The 18,352-nt window shown below is 53.7% G+C and overlaps 1 long non-coding RNA gene across 10 annotated transcripts; it reads left to right on the top strand.

Moving 5' to 3' along the window:
* The first annotated feature begins 4,452 nt into the window (after window positions 1-4,452).
* Window positions 4,453-13,834, top strand: LOC136794843 (uncharacterized). 10 transcript variants are annotated; one of them, XR_010842177.1, is made up of 5 exons: window positions 4,558-4,841; window positions 8,540-8,807; window positions 11,122-11,457; window positions 11,599-11,821; window positions 13,431-13,834. It is a non-coding gene; the product is annotated as an uncharacterized lncRNA (long non-coding RNA). The 10 variants fall into 10 exon arrangements; XR_010842174.1 differs by lacking the exon at window positions 8,540-8,807 and having other exon boundaries at window positions 4,453-4,833; XR_010842176.1 differs by lacking the exon at window positions 8,540-8,807 and adding an exon at window positions 9,141-9,232 and having other exon boundaries at window positions 4,558-4,833; window positions 11,599-13,834.
* The last annotated feature ends 4,518 nt before the right edge of the window (window positions 13,835-18,352 follow it).

Raw genomic sequence — 18,352 nt, 5'->3', positions numbered from 1 at the left:
AATAGATACACGTTTGAGTGAAACTGTGCGCCTCTGCACGGGAGGGATCTGTAGGCTTTCTTTGAACCCCCGGTGCAGACGTGCATTTATCGCGTCTCAGTTCATGTCACGTCCCCATCACTTGTGTGTGCGAGGATCCTCTTGTTTAACTCATTAAAAAAATGTATTCTCTTTTGTCTCTACCTGCACTCCCATTCCCCTCCTCCTACAGGCAAACATTCCAATATGTTAAATGTGAATTCTTATGTTTCTGTGTTCTTGCAAAATGTGTAGTGTTGTGTGTGTCTGCACTTTTTTTTTTTTGCAGTACGGGGGCCTCTCACTCTTGTGGCCTCTCCTGTTGCGGAGCACAGGCTCTGGACGCGCAGGCTCAGCGGCCACGGCTCACGGGCCCAGCCGCTCCGCGGCATGTGGGATCTTCCCGGACCGGGGCACGAACCCGCGTCCCCTGCATTGGCAGGCGGACTCTCAACCACTGTGCCACCAGGGAAGCCCTCTGTACTTTTAATTTACATAAATGCTGTCGGTTATATGCTTCATCCTGCTTCTGATGTTTTTCCTCTCAGCATGGTACTTTGAAGAGATCCACCCTTGTGGCCATGTGCTCACCTGGTTGCTTGTTTTGACTGCCGTATGGTGCCACATGGTGTCACCGCCCACGTGTGACCGTCCTGTCTCCCCCTGCCTCTAGGTGAATGTTCACGTGCTTGTGCCCTCATGCCCCCATGCCAGCAAGCCTTTCTCCGGGACACATACCACAGAGTGGAAGTGCCAGGTCAGCGATTGTGCCTTTTCTTAACGTGACGGAGTGGTGCCAGGTTGCACTCCAGAGCTCCGGCGAGATCTCCACGCCCACCAGCAGCTCTGCCAACACTAGGCATTACCCAGTCTTTGGGTAAAGAGATTATGGCTGATTTTTATTTTCTTTTAAAATCCCTTCTATTTCTCCCAAATGCCCTACAATGAGTATGAACTGCTTTTATGATCTGAGACTAAAGGAAGAAATGCATGGTAGGGTTTTTAGACTGTGGCCACACTTTGACATTTGTCTGACCAGAAAAGTGCTGGACAGCTGGGTATTATGGCCAACAATGTGACCTTGGGTTTCATATGGCTGCATCTCCTTTCACTGGAACCCCTGTGACTGTAAGGGCAAGAGTGGCCATCAGAAGAGAAGACAATGGCAGCTGAGGTAGTGAAGGAAGGCTTCCTGGAGGCTGGGGAATGGAGCTGAGTTTTGCAGGACAGATCTGCTGTGAGTGGTTCAAAAATGGGAGAGATTTCGTTTTAATAGTCAAAGAGTGGTCTCCTGAAGTTTTTTTTGTTTGTTTTCCTAAACACCGGGGAGGGGCTATGCCCTTCTATTTATTTATTTATTTTTATTTAAAAATTTTATTTATTTTATTTTTGCTATGTTGGGTCTTTGTTGCTGCACGTGCGCTTTTCTCTGGTTGTGGCAAGCAGGGGCTACTCTTCGTTGCGGTGCAAGGGCTTCTCATTGCGGTGGCTTTCCTTGTTGCAGAGCATGGGGTCTAGGTGTGCAGACTTCAGTAGTTGTGGCAGGCGGGCTCAGTAGTTGTGGCGCACGGGCTTGGTTGCTCCGCAGCATGTGGGATCTTCCCAGACCAGGGTTCGAACCTGTGTCCCCTGCATTGGCAGGCGTATTCTTAACCACTGCGCCACCAGGGAAGCCCTGCTTGAAGTCTTAACTGGCTTCAGTAGTGGTTAGTTAGCAGTTAGTGTTAGCAGTTCGTGGTGGTAGCAGTGCTTGAAGCAGAAGCTCACTTTGTGAATTGTCCATCCCTTCCCTAGAGGTTTCATCTATGGCTGGAAGTCTACTCCTTGCTCCCTCGAGTTTCTGTTGGAGCCTCAAATTCCCACCACTTTGCTAGTCTCTTCCACTACAATGATCCTTTGCCTGGGGCTACATTGAGGGTTTCTGGGCAGATCCCTTGATTGGCAAACCCTTCCCTTCTCGGGGCCTCAGCAACCCCATCTGCAGCAGGAAGGAGTCGGTCAATAGGTGACTTCTGGGAGCTTTTCGAAAGGGACGTTGAATTGCAGGCAAGAGTTGAGAAGAGCAATGCTTAACTTGGCCACCAGGTGGCAGGAAAATGATGGTCAAGAACATTGGCTGGGCTGACCAAGTTCCCTGATGAGGCAGCAACGCTGGAGATGGACACAGGGCTCCCAGGGCCTGGCCTGGGCCACAGTGAGCCTGCAGGACTGGTGGAAGAAGGACGTCGTGGTCTGGCCAGCGTGGGGGAGGGCAGGAGGCTTTTGGAGGAGGGGGGGAATGGGACACCCCCAAGCCCTTCAGACCCCAGTCTTGAGGAGGAAGAAGCTGATAAGAGTGGGAGCTGAAGGGATAGGAGAACCTGTGCTCACTGGAGTCTCTGTACAGGGTTCACACCAGATGGGAGGGGTTTCCTTGGGCCCCTGGTTTTAGCAGGGAAAGTAGGATTTTCCATCATCCACTGCAGCGTTTTCCTTCCAGCCAGCCTCTCCTCAGGTCCTGAAAGGAGTTTCCTAAAGGGAAGGAAGAAACTTCCCTGGTGTGGCCAACCTGTACTCCTCTCCACTGTGGGGAGGAGGAGGAAGGGTAAAAAAGAGAGGCCTGTTCCCTGTCCCAGGGGAGACCCCAGGAATGTTGAAGAGATCCCCAGGGATGAGCCCAAAGCTGGATGTGAGTAAGAACGGGTGTGTGGGACTCAAATTCTCTGGGCTGTGGGAACTCAGAGAACAGGGTGTCGGTGAGGGCAGGAGCAGTCAAGGAAGGCTTCCTGGAGGAAGGGACTCGGACTGGTTGTATAGATCCTAGAACCCCACCAGACCAAGAGCCACCATCTGCTGGGCAGGAAGCAAGAGTGTGGCTGATCTCAGCTTGAGGAGCAACGTTTGGAGGAAGGGTCTGCAGGACAGGATGGTGGGTATCAGACTCAGACTTTGTTCTCCTCAGGGATATTCACGGACATTCCTGTTAGGGCTCTGGGTTCTGTGGAGCCACCTATTTGCTAAGTACTTGCTTACATGGCAGACACCTTGCTAGCACTTAGAAACACAGCTGCAAACAATTCCAGAACATTCCTATTCAGGGGCTTAGGGTCTGGTTGGGGAGAATATGAGTCAGAGGTCTCTGTTGCAGGCCACAGGGACCCCTCAGGCTGGGTTAAGCAGAAACATGATTTAGTCGAGAACGTCAGGGAGCTCACTGTCTCCAGGAGTACAGTCAGAGGCAGCACCCACCCCCAACCAGGAGACCACTGTGGTGAATTCCCCACTCCACGACTTTTGGTTGCAGGCTCAGGTGCTCACACCAGTAACACTGGGGACACAATGCCGGACACCCCACACGGCTGTCCTGAAAAGCCAAACTCCTCCACTGCCATGCTTGCCAAAAATTCAATTGCACTTGGCGCTGGCTTCCTCTTCCGAACCCAAGTCTCACAGAGCTACCTCTGATGGCACGGCCTCGATCCTGACCCTGCCCACTAGCTGCAGGGGTTGCGAGAGAGCCCATGTTGACTTCTACCCGGAGAGGGTCCACACACTGTCACAAGTTCCTCAGACATAAGGCAGGCATTCAGAATGAGCTGGCTGGCCACGAACATGACAGATGTCCAACACTGGGAGACAGTCATGCAGCTCAAACAATTGCATGATAATGGCTATAGGTGTACAGAGGAGAAAGAGAGTAGCAAAAGAAGAAACATCTAGAGGACCATATCTAGTCTGGGGGTGTTAAAAAAAAAAGGCTTTCTAGAGAAAGTGACATGTAAGCTGAGATTAGACCGTGAATATGAGTTGGCTCGGTAAGGAAGTGGGTAAAATCCCAGGTAGTGGAAATAGCACGTGCAAAGGCCCTGAGGTGAAAAGGAGCTTGTCATTCGGCAGGACCTGAAAGTAGTTACTGTGGCTGGATTGAAGTGAGAAAAGGGGAGGGTGGCCTGAGATGAGGTGGGGTGGGCAGCACCCAGATCACACAGGGACAGGAAAAGCCACGTTAAGGAGGTTTCATCCCAAGATCTGTTGGAAGTGTGTGATATAATGAGACATGTTTTTGCAGTAATCCCTCTGACTGGTATGGACGGGAAGACTGGATTTTGGGTGGAGACCTCCGCTGGAAGCAGGGAGGCTGAAAAGGGGGGCTTGGCACAGGGGATGGTGGTAGAAAAGACTAGGCCAGATTGAAGATGTCTAATTGGGTGATGAGTTAATGTGTGAGGTGAAGAGAAGGGAGCTTTGTAGGAAGATTCCTGGAACAGGCCGAGGTGGAGAGGAGCACGTTTTAGGGGGAAGAGCACATTTTAGGAGTGGGAGCATGGTCAGTGTGGGGTGCACGGGGGACAGTTGGACGCCAAGAGGCAGGCTGGAGCTGAGGAGACAGGCCTGGCTGGGAAGTGAGATTCGTGAGTTGTGGGAATATCTGTGGTGGTGTTTGACCCCTGGGCCGTGAGCGTGAGGTGTGAGCCTGGAAGGGGCCTGGAGGGACTGAATATCCACAGGCCCGCGCAGGAGCAGGCGCCTCGGGAGGAGGCTGCAGGGAGCAGCCTGAGAGTGGGAGGAAATCCAGATGGACTGGGATGGGGATGGTGTGAGCACTGCTGCGCAGCCCTAGGACCTGAGACCAGGCTTGCAAAGCAGGCTGTGGACTTGACGGCACAAGCTCACGGCAGGAGCACAGCTCACGGCAGGAGCAGGAGCATCTGGGGCAGAAGATGGACTCGGAAGGCAGCCTGTTGGGGGCTACACAGTGAGGGGGCCCGTGAGGACGCAGAAGCAGGCCGTGTGGACACGCCCTTTACCCAGGCTGGTCTGGGAGGGGGAGGGGAGGTGAGAAGGTATCGGGAGGGGAATGTGGGTCGATGGGGGTTTGTTTCTTTGTAAGAAGACTGTCTGGATAAATGCTAATGGGCTGGATGTAGGAGTCACTGAAGGATGGGGGGAGGGCAAGTGGTGGGGCGAGGTCATTGAGAAGGTGGCCCCAGGACCCAGGTGGGGGCATGGTGTCTGGGGAAGGGGGCCCCTGCCCCCAGGGAGGTGGTAGATGCAGGCGACCGGAGGGCCCGGGTGGGCAGCGTAGGAGGCTGGCTGGAGGCGAGGTTGTCTGCGGGGCGAGGGGAGCTGTGGTGGGAGTGGAGAGCGCTGGGGCCTTGAGGAAGAGGAAGGGGCTGGGAAGTAGCAGTGGCAGAGCCTGCTGGGAGGAATGTGGCGAGCTGGGCAGGTGAATTCAGAGTTATGACAATTTCCCTCGGGGGAGTGTCTGCCCAGAGAAGGCCAAGGGGAGCCTCTTCAGGGCGGGGGTTTTGCCCAGTGGGACTTGAGACTTCCATTTGCAAATGAGGGTTTGCACTGATGACCCAGGGATCTAAGCCAGAGGGGGCGGTGGATGGAATGCAGCAGGTTAAGGCAGCGTCAGCTGTGTAGGTCGGGGGCATTGAGGAAAGACCCGGAAGGACAGGCGGGCAAGGTCAGAGGGGATGAGAGCTGCTCTGGCGCGGTTTGTAGCCAGGGCAAGGGCTCCACGCTGGGCGAGGGAGGGGCTGCCGGGAGACCAGGAGGAGGGCCCGGAGGGGCTGCTTGGCCAGTGGGCCTGGGCATCGCAGTCACCCGGGATGAAGGCTGCAGTTGAGGTGAAGGAAGACTTAGAGCCAGTCTCCAGTGACGAGGGAAGGCTGGCGATTGCAGGGAGGGGCTCAGGTGCGAGGGGAGTGACACTGAGTAAGGAGGACAGGGCAAGCCAGAGGGAGACACAGGACAAAGCCACGGGTGGAGAGGACCTGGGCGGGGGGCAGGGCGGGAGGCAGTGCAGGAGGCAGGATAAGATCCAGGCACATGCCCCGACTCTGGAACCCTGGTGTGTACTGGTCCTGCCCAGCCATCCTGTGATGGCCTCAACCTCCAAACTTTGGGGCTGCCAGTGTCTGGGCCCTGGAACCATTCAGAACAGGGCTGCCTTTCAAGGTAGGACCAGGCTTTGGAGAGCAGCAAGAAACCGTAAACTGCAGATGTTTGGGACTTTTATTTGGTTGGAGGGGGGCAGTCTGTTCTGTCTCTCTCATCTGTGTGAATCTCTTTGTGTGGATATTTCTCTTCTGGGGCTCTCCCCCTCTGTCTCTGTATTTCTATCTCTCTCTCTATTTCTATGTATTTCTCTCTGTATTCTCTCTGTATATCTCTCTCCCTCCCTGTCTCTCCCTCTCTCTGTCTCTGTCCTTCTGTTTCTGTCTCTGTCTCTTTATTCCTCTGTATGGGGCCCCAGCTTCCAGCTGTGGGAAGTGACCGAACAGCCCATGGGGCGGCTGGCCCGTCTCTATGATACCGGACATCTGGGGTTGAGGTTGGCTGCAGGTGGCTGGAGCCTGTAGCTTGTATCCAGATGGCTAGCTCCCCAACCTGTCAGAATCCTCTGTGTTTCCCTCTGTCCCTTCCCCTTGCCCACGTCTTTCTCTTTCCCCCCGTCTTCCCTCCAGACCATTCTACCCCAAGAGTCCCTTCCACAGACAGGGTGCTGTGTGTGTGTGTGTGTGTGTGTGTGTGTGTGGAGTCTGGGGGATGACAGGTGGGGCAACATAACCCAAGTTCACGGAGCCTGTCTGCGGGCGTCCCAGGGAGCAGGTCAGGACGGCAGGCAGGATTGGGTTGATGGGCAGACCATTTCCCAGTCTCGGAGATGTTGCATAAGCAGCCACAGCTCTGCACACATTCCCATGGTTACGGGGCTGGGACAGGCTGGCAGTGGTGGCATCGCCATGGCACCAGCATGGCCCGGGGCTCAGCTGGCATGGTGCTGGCACAGAGCAGCTCTAGGTTCTCACTGGACAGATTTTTGCCAGGCAGGGCCCCTCCCGGGCATCCAGCAGCCTGTGGAGTCAGGCGGGAGGCAAACAGCCCGGGATCAGCTTTGGGGGGAAGGCTGGACGTTCTTCTCAGCCTCTCAGCCCAGCAGCCAGAGCTCCGTGGGGTACGGGGGTGGCCAGGGGAGTAAATACCTCCTACACTAGCCAGCTCAGCACAGGCAGGCCTGACCCTGCCCACAGCCCAAGTCCTCAGTCCTCAATCTGCAGGAATCTTGACCTTGACCTTGGCCTCAGCCTTGGAGTTCTCATCTCCTGCACACCCTCCTGCTAGGCCTGTACCCTGGGGATCTCACAGTGGAGACCTAAGGCCTGCTTTTGGGGGCGGGTATGCATACCGAGCACAGAGGCATGTAGGACTGAGGCCAGCAGGATGGAGGGGATTCAAGTGTCAGAGGTTAGTGGGGGTCAGAGCGGTTATAGGAGTCCTCCTGGAAGGCAGCGGTGTGTTGAGCCCATGAAGATGAGCAAGATCCTGGGAGGAGGGGTAGCTGACATGAAGGTGGGGAGGCCCAGAGCACACGACCTGCTTGATCAGTTTAGGTCTTTCAAAAAGAGAATATCCGTGTGTGTGTGTGTGTGTGTGTGTGTGTGTGTGTGTGTAGAGGTTTCTCCGGGTTTAGCTCTGGGTTGCTGCAGCACAGGAAGTCTTCCAGAGGGTGGGGTAGGGGAAGGTTATCAGGAAATCCCCTTAGAGGGAGCCTTGCTCATGCCCTGACACAGACTGGAGGGAAGACCTTCTACAGGTCACCTGAGGCTCCCACACACGGCCCCATCCAGCCCCCCGCCCAGCTCCTCCTCCACAGCTCCTCCGGTTGCCCTCCCAGTTCTGAGTGTAAACCCCATCAGCCCAGCCGTTCCCACACGGATTCCATCAGGAGGTTCTGAAGCCTCGGCCTCCCTCTTGTGTCCCACATCCGTCCTCTTTCACCGATTCCCTTGTTACAACCCCACAGCTCCTGCCACAGGGTGACCCCTCACTGATGGCCTCTCGGCCCTTACAGGACGTGGCCCATGAGGAAAGAATAAAGCCCATCCCAGCCCTCCCCACTTTCCCATCGACTAGGAAAGAAGAACCCAAGTTCCTTTCCGTGACCTGGACTGCCCACCTCCCCAGCCTCATCTTCCTTCATCCTCCTCCCCTGGGCTCTGCCCTGGCCACACCAGCCGTCTCGTTGTCCCCAGAACCCCCCAGGCCTGTGCTCATTTCAGAACGACTGCTGCTTGGGACACGCTGCCCCCAGCACCTCCCCTGGCTGCTGTCTCCCCTGACTCCTAATTCAGTGCCAGTGTCACCTGCTCAGAGAGGCTTGCCGTGACCACCTAGTGACATTGCTCAAGGTCATATTGCATTTCCATGTTTTATTTGCTTGGTGCCATTTGGCAGTAGTTACAGCTGATCCTCATTATTCATGACAGTTACATTCTATTAAGTTGCTGTGAACGCTGAGTTAGCAAATACGGAACCATCGCTCCTAGGAGAGATACAGTGTTAGGCTCCTGTGAGCCTCTAGTCACAAGATTTTGTCAACAGATCGATACATAACCTTGTTTTCTGTGGGTTCTGTTTATAGACACATGATTTAATATATATTGTTAATTCATTAACATTGAACTTGCGGCCAACAGAGCTATCATTCATGACCGAGAAAAGCTAAGTTACACATGTATTTGCTCTGTAGGGCAGATCACAGCTTCCTTGCACTGAGAAACTCTAGACAACACTTCTGCACTATGCTTGGGGCCATTTAAAACAGTGAAATCACCCACAAAAGTCACAAAAATGTGAAAAACGTGGCCCTAAGTAAACCTCGAAAAGGACACGTTTGAAGTCTGAGCTGAACGAAGAAGGCAGAGGAAGCCATGGTAGAACCCAGCTGGAGACTTGTGCTTTGGGCCATTGAAGTTTTCCTTACCCTGTGTACATCCAAGAATGACCATAACAGCACTGTGAGTATCGACTTTGGGGTGTAAATACATTTCAGCAAAGCAGGCAAATTCACAAATATGGAATCTGCAAATAGTGAGGATGAACTGTTTGTTATTTCCAAGTGTTTCGTGTTTATTGTTGGGCTTCCCTTTGCTTATTCACTGCTGTATTCCCAGCACCAAACAGGGTCAAGGTCAAGATTCACAGTAGATGCCTTATAAATATTTATTGACTGATTACCCTGCCTCTCTCTCTCTTCCATTCTCTCTCTCTCTCTCTCTCTCTCTCTCTCTCTCTCACACACACACACACACACACACACACACACACACACACACACACTTACAACACAGAGTCCTTATCAGGTCTCGGAGCCGAAAAGATGGGACATCTTGTTTCGGGGCACCAGAGGCAAGGGAGAGAAGGAAGATTCTGGAAAGAGGCGGTGGGTGAGAGTCCTTGTCCTAAAACTTCCCTATTCCTGGCCTCCTCTCCCTACTTATTCGTCCCAGGGAAAGCTGTGTGTGCATGTGTGTTGTTAAAACCCCCTCCCGCAGGAGGAATTGATGCGGGCACATGCAGTATGTGCACAGCCTGGCTGAGGACCCCGCGTCCCGCTCCCAGAAGGACGGTGTGCTTGTGAGCATGTGTGTGCCGTGCCCCCTCGCGTGTAGGCACGTGTGTGAGCATGGGCTCCAGCCTGCCCTGACGAGGCCTGCTGGCTTCCTAGCAGCTGCAAAGCTTGTGCACTGACAGGGCCTGTAATCACGGGAAATTACCGAGCCCAGAACTAAAATTAAGGCTGCTGCTGCCACAAAACCTGCTTACAAAGCCAAGTGCCTGGAAGAGGCCTTGGGAGGCTGTGTTGGGAGCTGCAATGTCTGGGGAGGATAAGGATGGGGTCTGCACAGAGAGGCCACAGAGAGAGGAAGGAAGCCTCTTATATTTGCCATGCACCCATGAACTGATAAGCGCTGTGCTAGTTAATTCTATGTTTCAGTTTATTTGATCCTCACAGCGGCCCTGCGAGGTAGGAATGGTCCCAGGGGTACCGATGCCAGACCTGGTCTCAGAGGTCGAGTAAGGAATTTCAGGTCATGAAGGTCTGTAAGGTCATGAAGTTCTGTAACTAGCAGAGCTAGAGTTTGAACGCAGGGGTGTCTGCCTACAGGGCAAGGCCTATGGGGCAGGGAGAGGGGAGCCCTGTGAGCTAAGTGGGAACGGGTCTCACAAGAGGCAGGATTCTCTGGCTTTTAGTATTTGGTATTTGGTGTAAGAAGCACTGGAAAGAAGACCCCCATCCATAATACTGTCTCCCTTCCGCCTGTCACATGGTCCATGGCACACCCGTTAATACTTTAGGGTGAAGGTGGCCCTGTGGGAACCCACATATCCCTCCAGGGAAAAAATAGGTGAATCATGCACACTGACATCAAGTCTAAGGGACCCTGTTCCAGGTGCAGGGTCGCCCCTTCCCCAGGCACAGCACCCCCGAACCTCATATGAGTGGGCCTGAGGGGAGAGACTATAAAGCTACACCAAGGCCCAGTGTCTGGATTCCCAGCTGAGGGCCTTTTCCTTTTCTTTTTCCTTTTCTGTGGCCCTGTACAGACCCCTGGCCCCAGAAGGACCTAAATGTGACCCTGAGAACTACCCTCCCCACCCCTTGCTGCTGCCAGCAAGCAGATCATTAGTGAACAGTGGGTGATGGGTGGTGTCTGTGGAGGGCCATTGGGTGGGGCAGGGAACTCCCTCTGCAGAGGCCAGCGGCTGGACTGGGCGGACAGTCATCCACACTGTCTGGGCTGGGCTCTTTCGGTGAGTAGCACCCCGAACCCCTCCACTGTCTCAAGGAGAGACTGGCTCACTGGCCTGGGGGCCATGGATAGAGAAAACTCAACCCAGAGACCCCATATGGCATATGTTGGCACACAACTGAACTGGCCTCCAGCCAGTAACTACTTTCATCTGACTGAGCAATAAAATATTAATAGTGTCAGGGACTATTCTAGGTCACACACACACACACACACACACACACTCACATACTTGCTGAGAACCCTTTGAGGAATTTGCAGCATCCCCATTTTACAGATGAGGAAACTGAGGCACAGAGAGGTTAAGTGGTTTGCCCATGGCCATAGAGCTGGGTGATCATGGAGGCCGAATTTGGACCCAGGCAGTGTGGCAGCAAAGGTTCTGGGCTAACCACTATGCATATTGCCTCTCTCGAGTCCTCAGTCCCTTGGTCTTTCCCAGGCCAGATACACACTGTGCAGACTGTCTGGTGAGTGGCCATCTCTGCCTGAATATGACCCTCACGGTTCCCTGCAGGTGGCTTGCCTGGGCAGAAGGGCCCTTCCTGAGAAGCTGAAGCAGCCTCTTGGGAGTGTCTGCCTCCTGGGTCTGCTCACCTGGCCTCCTGTGTCTCTGCGGGAACTGGAAGAGGACAGTCACATGCCAATGGACATGCTCGCGCACCAGCCCTCACAACCCTGAGCTCTTCGCCAAAGGGCTGGAGGGAGCCTTCCGTGAGCCCCACTGCGTGCCAGACCCAAGACTTCACTTCACATGAGCTCGTTAATCTTTTTTCTGTTTGGGTTGTGATCAGCATTCAATATTTTTAATGAAATGGAAGAATAAAAATAGAGCGCATCACGCCTGGTGAGGGTCAGTACTGTTTCATGAAACTTTTATTTCCATTTTACGTATCTATGCATGTTTATGCTGTCACAATGAAAATGAGGTAAAAATCCCAAATTTGAGGAACAGTCCCATAGGTTGCCTTCTCACTCCTTGTGTCCCATTTAGGTTCCTGCATCCACAGCAGCCAGCCCAGGACCTCCGTGAGGCCGAGCCCAGGAGTCCCCTTGCTCCCTACATTGCAGAGCCAAGCCCAGCTCCGGGGGCCACAGGAGAGAAGTCAGCTTAACGACTGAGCAATGATCAAAGGGACCACTGTGTGATGTGTGCTCACCAGGTGCCAGGCTCTGTGCCGAGTGCTTTACTTGCATCATCTCTTAAGCCTCATGAAGTAAGTGGCCTTATTCTCTCCCTTCCACAGACCAGGAAACCGAGGCTCAGCAAGTGTCATCTGCTTGCTCAGGCATGCAGCTCACACACATCATAACTGGGTTCAAATCTGGGTCTGGATGGTGGGCCCATAGGTCCTGATTACAGGCAGGCGGTGATGAGAATGCGCCCTGACCCTCCCACCCGCCCCTCCGGGGACACCTCCTCCTCCCTCCTATACATAGGCTCCCCTGCCACCAAGCTCCCCTGAGGCCCCCTCCCTGAAGGCCTGTGGGATTCTGCAGGTTTACTTTGAAGCAGCTTCTGATTTCTGTGACCCCAGGGCGGAGTGACTCAGAAAGCCTGCTGGGAGCATGGGGAGGGGACCCACCCCGAGGAGAGCCTGGCCCTGACTCCAAAGTCTGTCCAACAACACTTGGGTCTGCACATCTGTGCAGCCCAGGCTTTTCCTTTCCCCAAGCAATTCACAGCTGGCGCCTGAGGGCAACACCACACTCCCTGTGTTGCTGAGGGCGCGAATTGTCACGGGAGCCACACTCCTTCCCAGAGCTGCTCAGAGGGCAGCAAGGCTGCCCTTGGCTTCCCTCCCTCCACCCTGGCCCAAGCCCTTGACCCAGGGCTCGGCTCTCAAAGCCAACAGGTCACTTCCACTCCTAGCCTCTCCCTTCTCAGAGGCAGGGGACCTAGTGAGCACTGAGTTTGGAGTTAGTCGGACCTAGGTTCACACCAGGGCTGGATTCAGAGAAGAGTATGGTGCCTATTCCTACCCCAACAAACACTAATTTAAAATAAAACCTGTTATTTGCCAAACTCTCTAGTAGCTCCCCATTCTCCTCAAAGTAAAACGCCAAAGGCCTTAAAATGGCCTACAAAGGGCTTCAAAGACCTATATGTCTGCTTTTCTGGACACATCTCCTTTCTTCTTTCCTACACTCACTTGGTTCCAGCCATGCTGCCTTCTTGCTGTCCCTGCCCCAGGACCTTTGCACCTGTGGTTCCCTCGGCCTGGACCATCTTCCCTCAGATACCTGCATGGATCACTCCTTCACCTCAGTGAGGGCCCCTGACCAAATAACACCCTTTAACCCTAGCTGCAGCCCATAGCATGTCTTATGCCACTTTCTTGCTTTATCTCCTTCCTATGGCACCTCCTACAAAAATACTGTATGACTGATTTATCTACCTTGTTTATCATCTATCTCTCTCCATTAGAATGTAAGCTCCATGAGGGTGGTTTTTTTTTCTTAACTTGTTCAGCAGTGCTGAACACAGTGGCAGGCTAACCTGTGAGCTTGTACACAGAGTAAAGTCTCAGGCCCTGCACCTTTCACCACCAGTTCTGCCCAGGACTGGGCAGGCTGTGGGCTGACGGGCAGTAAGCATGAGTCCTTTTCACTCACTGGCCTCGGGAGCAGGGAGTCTCAGAACAGTCTCATTCTATACCTGATTCCCTAAGGGCCATTTTACTTCCTGGAGCCTCAGCTTTACCCTCTGCAGTTGGCACAAGAAACCAGGACCCAGTTCACACTCAGGGCTGTTAGATTTCGGGTTTGGAGGAAGATGACTGGCCTTCTCTGGTGATTGCCAGCTGCTTTCTGTCTTCCTTTGAGGTGATGCCAGCACACTTAGCTCCTCCCAGAGAACTTAGGAAAGAGGAAGAATTTACCGTTAGTGAGAAAGGAGGACCGCAGCCAGCAGAGATGCCGCTGGCTATGGAGTATTTCCTGTGGACGTCTGCGCAAGCAGGACAGGGACTTGGTGTTGTCACGAGGCAGGGCTGGAGTGCGTGTCTCCTGGGGCTCTGTTTGGAATGAGAAATGTGACACCCACCTTCAGGGAGCTGATGGGAAGGACTTGCCTTAGTTTCCAGCCAAGGATTTGGGGTTGCTTTGTCGGGGCAGCTGTGGCGGCCTAGGGAAGGTAGACGGCAGCCGGAAACAACGGGACAGGCCTCTGAGGTCGCTCCCCAGGCCATGCTGGAATTTGCACCCAAATAAACACTTGGCAAAGCTGGGGTGTGTTCCTGCATTTCAGATTTAATAAATCCAAAGAAAGCAACTCAGTGTGAAATTGAAAAAACAAAAGGGATGGACAATTACTCGACTAGTGTCTTTGCTGTGCCTTCAACAGCTCTCACCAGGGGACACATGTGCCCCTGCATCTCTTTCCTACACTTCAGGGAAGGAGAAGGCTTAGGGAAGATTGCAGGTGGGACTGGAAGGGGAGAGAAGAGGCAGTGGGGTGGTGCAGCAGCTCTAGGAAAAGGAGACATGGGCCTGAGCCAGGGAGGGGACGATACAGGAGAGAGGAGGGGTGAAGGAGGGGACATGATGAGGGTTAATTCTCAGCAAGGGGTGTGGTGGCTGACTGGCTGGGGGACCCCCGTGTCCCCTCATCGGCCACACTCGGCTCAGGGCTTTCTCTTTGCAGAGGATTCTGGGAACCATTGCCCCTCCTAGTCTTGGGTCCACAGGGTTGGGGGTCGGGTTGATGTCAGGAACCCAGCTTCCCCGCCCCCCATCAAGGAAGGGCCTGTCGCCAGGAGAAGGATAACCCTCCCGTGTCCGAGTCCTCATTTCACTTGCAGCTGGGTGCTAATCCAATTGCTGGCTCTAACCTAATTCTCCATTGATGCTCGAGTCCTTTGCCTGCCGATATTAAAACTCTTTTCATTTAATTGTGCAGAAGATAGATCCTCCTCAGCTGTCAGGTGGTAAATATAGAAGAGCTGATGTGGAGCTCTAATTTCTTCCCTGGCAGGCCTCCCACGGCTCTGAGTAACTGGGGACCAAGATGCTCTGAAAGGAGGGGGCCAGGAAGGAGGGAAAAGGGAGGTGGGTGGGTCCCCGGGATGTTACCGTGGCCCAGAGGTTACAGATTGGAGGGAGTTGGGCCTGGTCAGTGTGTCCATTTCATAGGGATAGTCACAATCTCTCACATGACTGGTATCAAGAGATGTTATGGGAGAATTAAGGGTGACCAAGGGGAGGGGGCGATCCCACTGTAAAGAGTAGGAGAGGGGGTCACAGGAGCCCCCAGCGTTGGAGGCAGGGAGCCGTGGTCCCGATAAACCGCCTTGATCTCATCACAGAGAGGACCGTTCCAATCTCAGAGTCAGGACTTTTAATGGACCAAGACCCTTTGAGACAAAGGGTCTGCTGACTACAGTCTCCTTGCTTGGTGACCACAAGCAAGGCAATGAAGAGTTGGCGACAGAGGGCTGGCCTCTTGATTTCCAGTCCAGCCTGGAATGTGGTGGCCACCCTGTGTCCATGTGGAGGGAGGGACGGAGCATCACAGTGACACCCCAGCAGCCATTCGTTAGCAGGTTCATCCTCCCCCTAGAGGCCACCTGAAGTCACTCCCGCCATCTGCAGCTTATTCCCCCCCACCCCGTGTGTACGCATGCGCGCGTGCGCGCGCACCCGCGCGCGCGCGCACACACACGCAGGGAAAGGCAAGACAGACATAGAGACCACACAGCCGAGGCAGTGGGTCATGGGTAGGGCCCTGGCCTGTTACTGACCTCACACCTGGCCACAAGGAAGCAAGAAGCATCCTAGCAGGAACCACCGGTCACCAGACACTGACTTCTCTAGAGGCCCAGCCCCACTGGTGGCTTCCCAGAAGCTCACAGTTTCCGGGGCTCCCTCGGGCTCTGGAGGACTTGGTACCCACTCCATCTCCTGGGGAACGGCTGCTGCTTCTTCTCGGCCACCTTCTCAGCTCCCAGCACCTCAGAGCTCCTTGTGCTTCATCATTGGTGGACCTGAGCTCCTGGATGGGCCCTGCTTCAAGAGGTTTGCTACACCTTAACTTCCTGAACCCCTCCCTTCTGCCTCCCCTTGTCACAGCCTGGTGGGGACCTCAGATGGTCCTTTCCTCTCTTCTTTCCCTTCCTGCCTCAGAACAAGGCACAGATCCAGTATTTCCTGAGGGCTCCTCTCTTCTGGACACTGGGGATTTGTAGACCTCCTTCCCCTCCTGACCTGCCACCCCAGGCCTTTCTGACACCACCCCAGTCCACTTCCCAAGATCTGCTTCTCCCTTCCTACCTCCAGCCTGCGCTCTGCCTTTACCCCTTCTTCACCTGCTGAGCTGGGAGATCCTTGGGTAAGGGGAGGGCTTATCCTGGGGCTTGGGGTACCTGCTGAATCTGTCACCGACCAGGGTTCTTGGCTTTCCCCAATCAATAGAAATTGACAAGAGGCCAGACAAGAAATTCAGGCAAGGCTTTATTGGGGCCCCTGCTGCAGCAGGGGGCAGCGGGAACAAACAACAGGTTCGCTTGCTTCTTTGCTTGCTGAGGGGGGGGGCAAGCTGGTTCCTTATATGGGGTGAGGGTAGGGGTGTGTCCAGGGGTCAGGCCAGAAGGGTGGCTTAGGTGGTCTGCCCACCCCTTTGGTGGTACTGTGTGCAGGGGGCATGCGCGGTACCCTGCTTTTGCTCCCGGTTCTTCAAGAGCGGCAGTTGGGCTTTTTGGTCTCTTTGTATCTTTTGGGTCCAGAATTTACCCCAACTGCGCATGCATGCAGTTATTTTTAGTCCCATACAGTTTCTTTGTGTTTTGTTGCTCGAGGAGAGGTGTATGCAGGTGCAAGCACTGCAGCAAAGGGTCGCAGGTCCCAGGCCTTTCTCACATCCTTTGACCAGGAGGTCCTAGAGAAGGTGATCAGGGTGGTTTCCAAGCCCTGGCCCAGAACATCACCACTGTGCTTTCCTTCAGAATTTGGGGCCAAACCTGCTGACCTGCTGACTTGGGGTCCCTCTCCTTCATAGTATTTTCAGAGCAAACAATGGCAGGACATGTGACTGCTGGGAACATGGGTCCAGATGGTCTAGTCACAGGATCCCTGTGTGCCGGGGCCATAACGTGCAGTGCTGCTGCCCAGCTCCTCTGTTAAAATGAGGAAACTGAGGCTCAGATATACACACAGGAGGGCATGTTTGCTCAGGCTCCTGCTGTGACTCCCTCCAGAGACCCTGGTTTCCTAACTCCAGTCTACACTCTAGACGTTTCTGCCAGTAGAGTCAGAATGATGGGGGTGCTTCTGAGCACGGGGGTCTGGATGACAGAGTGCCGATTCCAGTTCCACCTTCTGCTGGCTGTGTGACCTCCAGCAAGTTACCTGACCTCTCTGGGCATCAGTTTCCTCACCAGTCAAGTGGGGATGCCAGTGGTACCTACCTCTTATGTGGCATGAGAATGCACTGAGATAGTCCTCCCAAAGCCCCAACATAGCATCTGGCACGTGGTGAGCGATGATTAGCTTTCATGCAACATTCAGCTCCACTGGATCCCAAACATCCTTAAAACCAGTAGGAACCATAACGAACATTAACTATTTAAGAAACAAGCAGGCATTTAATTAACTCCCTCAGAAAACTGAAGGGTTCTGTGTCAGGAGACTGTTTGGATGGTTTTCCAGAAAGAGAAGTTTGCACAGATGTCGTTATTCCCTCCACAGACGTTTCCTAGTACAGAGCAGGGGCAACAAAGTCATTCCTCTCATCCTGAGGCTCCCCCCAGGAAGCAGAGGGAACCACCCAAGTCAGGATGCTGCTGGTTCTTCTCTAGAAGCTCTCCAGAAGTCCAGGACTGCCCAGACCTGCAGCCCACCTTCAGCTGAGCAGTGTATCTAGGGCTGTGGGAAGCCCCACTCCCCATCCCAGGACCTTCGGAGCAATGATTACGCCCTACGGTTCAGTCCCTGGCAAGGTGTTAAGCAAAAATGCTGATACTCACCAGGACCAGAACTAGGGCGAGGAGAGTGAAGCACTCACCTGGGATGCAAAATTTAAGAGGCACCCCAAACTCAGTAGCCAAGATAAATAATATTTTAAAACATTAAAATTAATTTAAAAATCCACAATGAACAAAATATCACACTTTTAAATAGAGACAGGCTCTGCCCCTGTAGAACCCTGAGAGTGAGTGCCTCCCTGGCCTCACCCTAGTCCCAGCCCTGAAGCTCAGGTCCCTTCTCAGACCAGTAGAGTCAGACTCCCTGGGATGGGGTTCCAGACAGAGGTACCATTTGGGGAAAGCTCTGCAGGTAGTTCTGCTGTGCAGAGAGTTGGGTCCCCTGCTCTGAAAGAAGTAACAAAAGCAGGCACGTCTGAGGTTTGCAGAGGGGAAGGGAGGGGATGCTATGTGATCGCTTAATGACAGCTGTTTAGGAGTTCTGTGCAGAGAGGCAAACAGTGCCCCATCCTCCAAGGGCACTGAAATTCTGCTTTTCTACCCTCTTCTCTGTGGGTTTTCTTTCAGAACGCAGAAACTCCTAGAATAATTGAGCAATACAATAAATTAACTTGTTCAGTCTTTGAGGACTCTCTGCTCCACTGTTTCCACTCCAGATAACTGGGGTCCTTCTCTCTGCTTATTTAAATCCTGTGCAGATTTCCAACCCCAGTTCATCTCTCATGCCACTCCCAGGAAGCCCTGCTCAAAATTCTGTTTCTGGAATCTCTCCCTCTATTCACTCCATTAGCACACATTTGAGGACCTACTATGTGTCAGGCTGGATTA

The sequence above is a fragment of the Kogia breviceps genome, chromosome 9, assembly GCF_026419965.1.
Source record: "Kogia breviceps isolate mKogBre1 chromosome 9, mKogBre1 haplotype 1, whole genome shotgun sequence".
NCBI classification, from domain to species: Eukaryota; Metazoa; Chordata; class Mammalia; order Artiodactyla; family Physeteridae; genus Kogia; species Kogia breviceps.
This window is presented reverse-complemented; position numbering and strand designations above follow the sequence as displayed.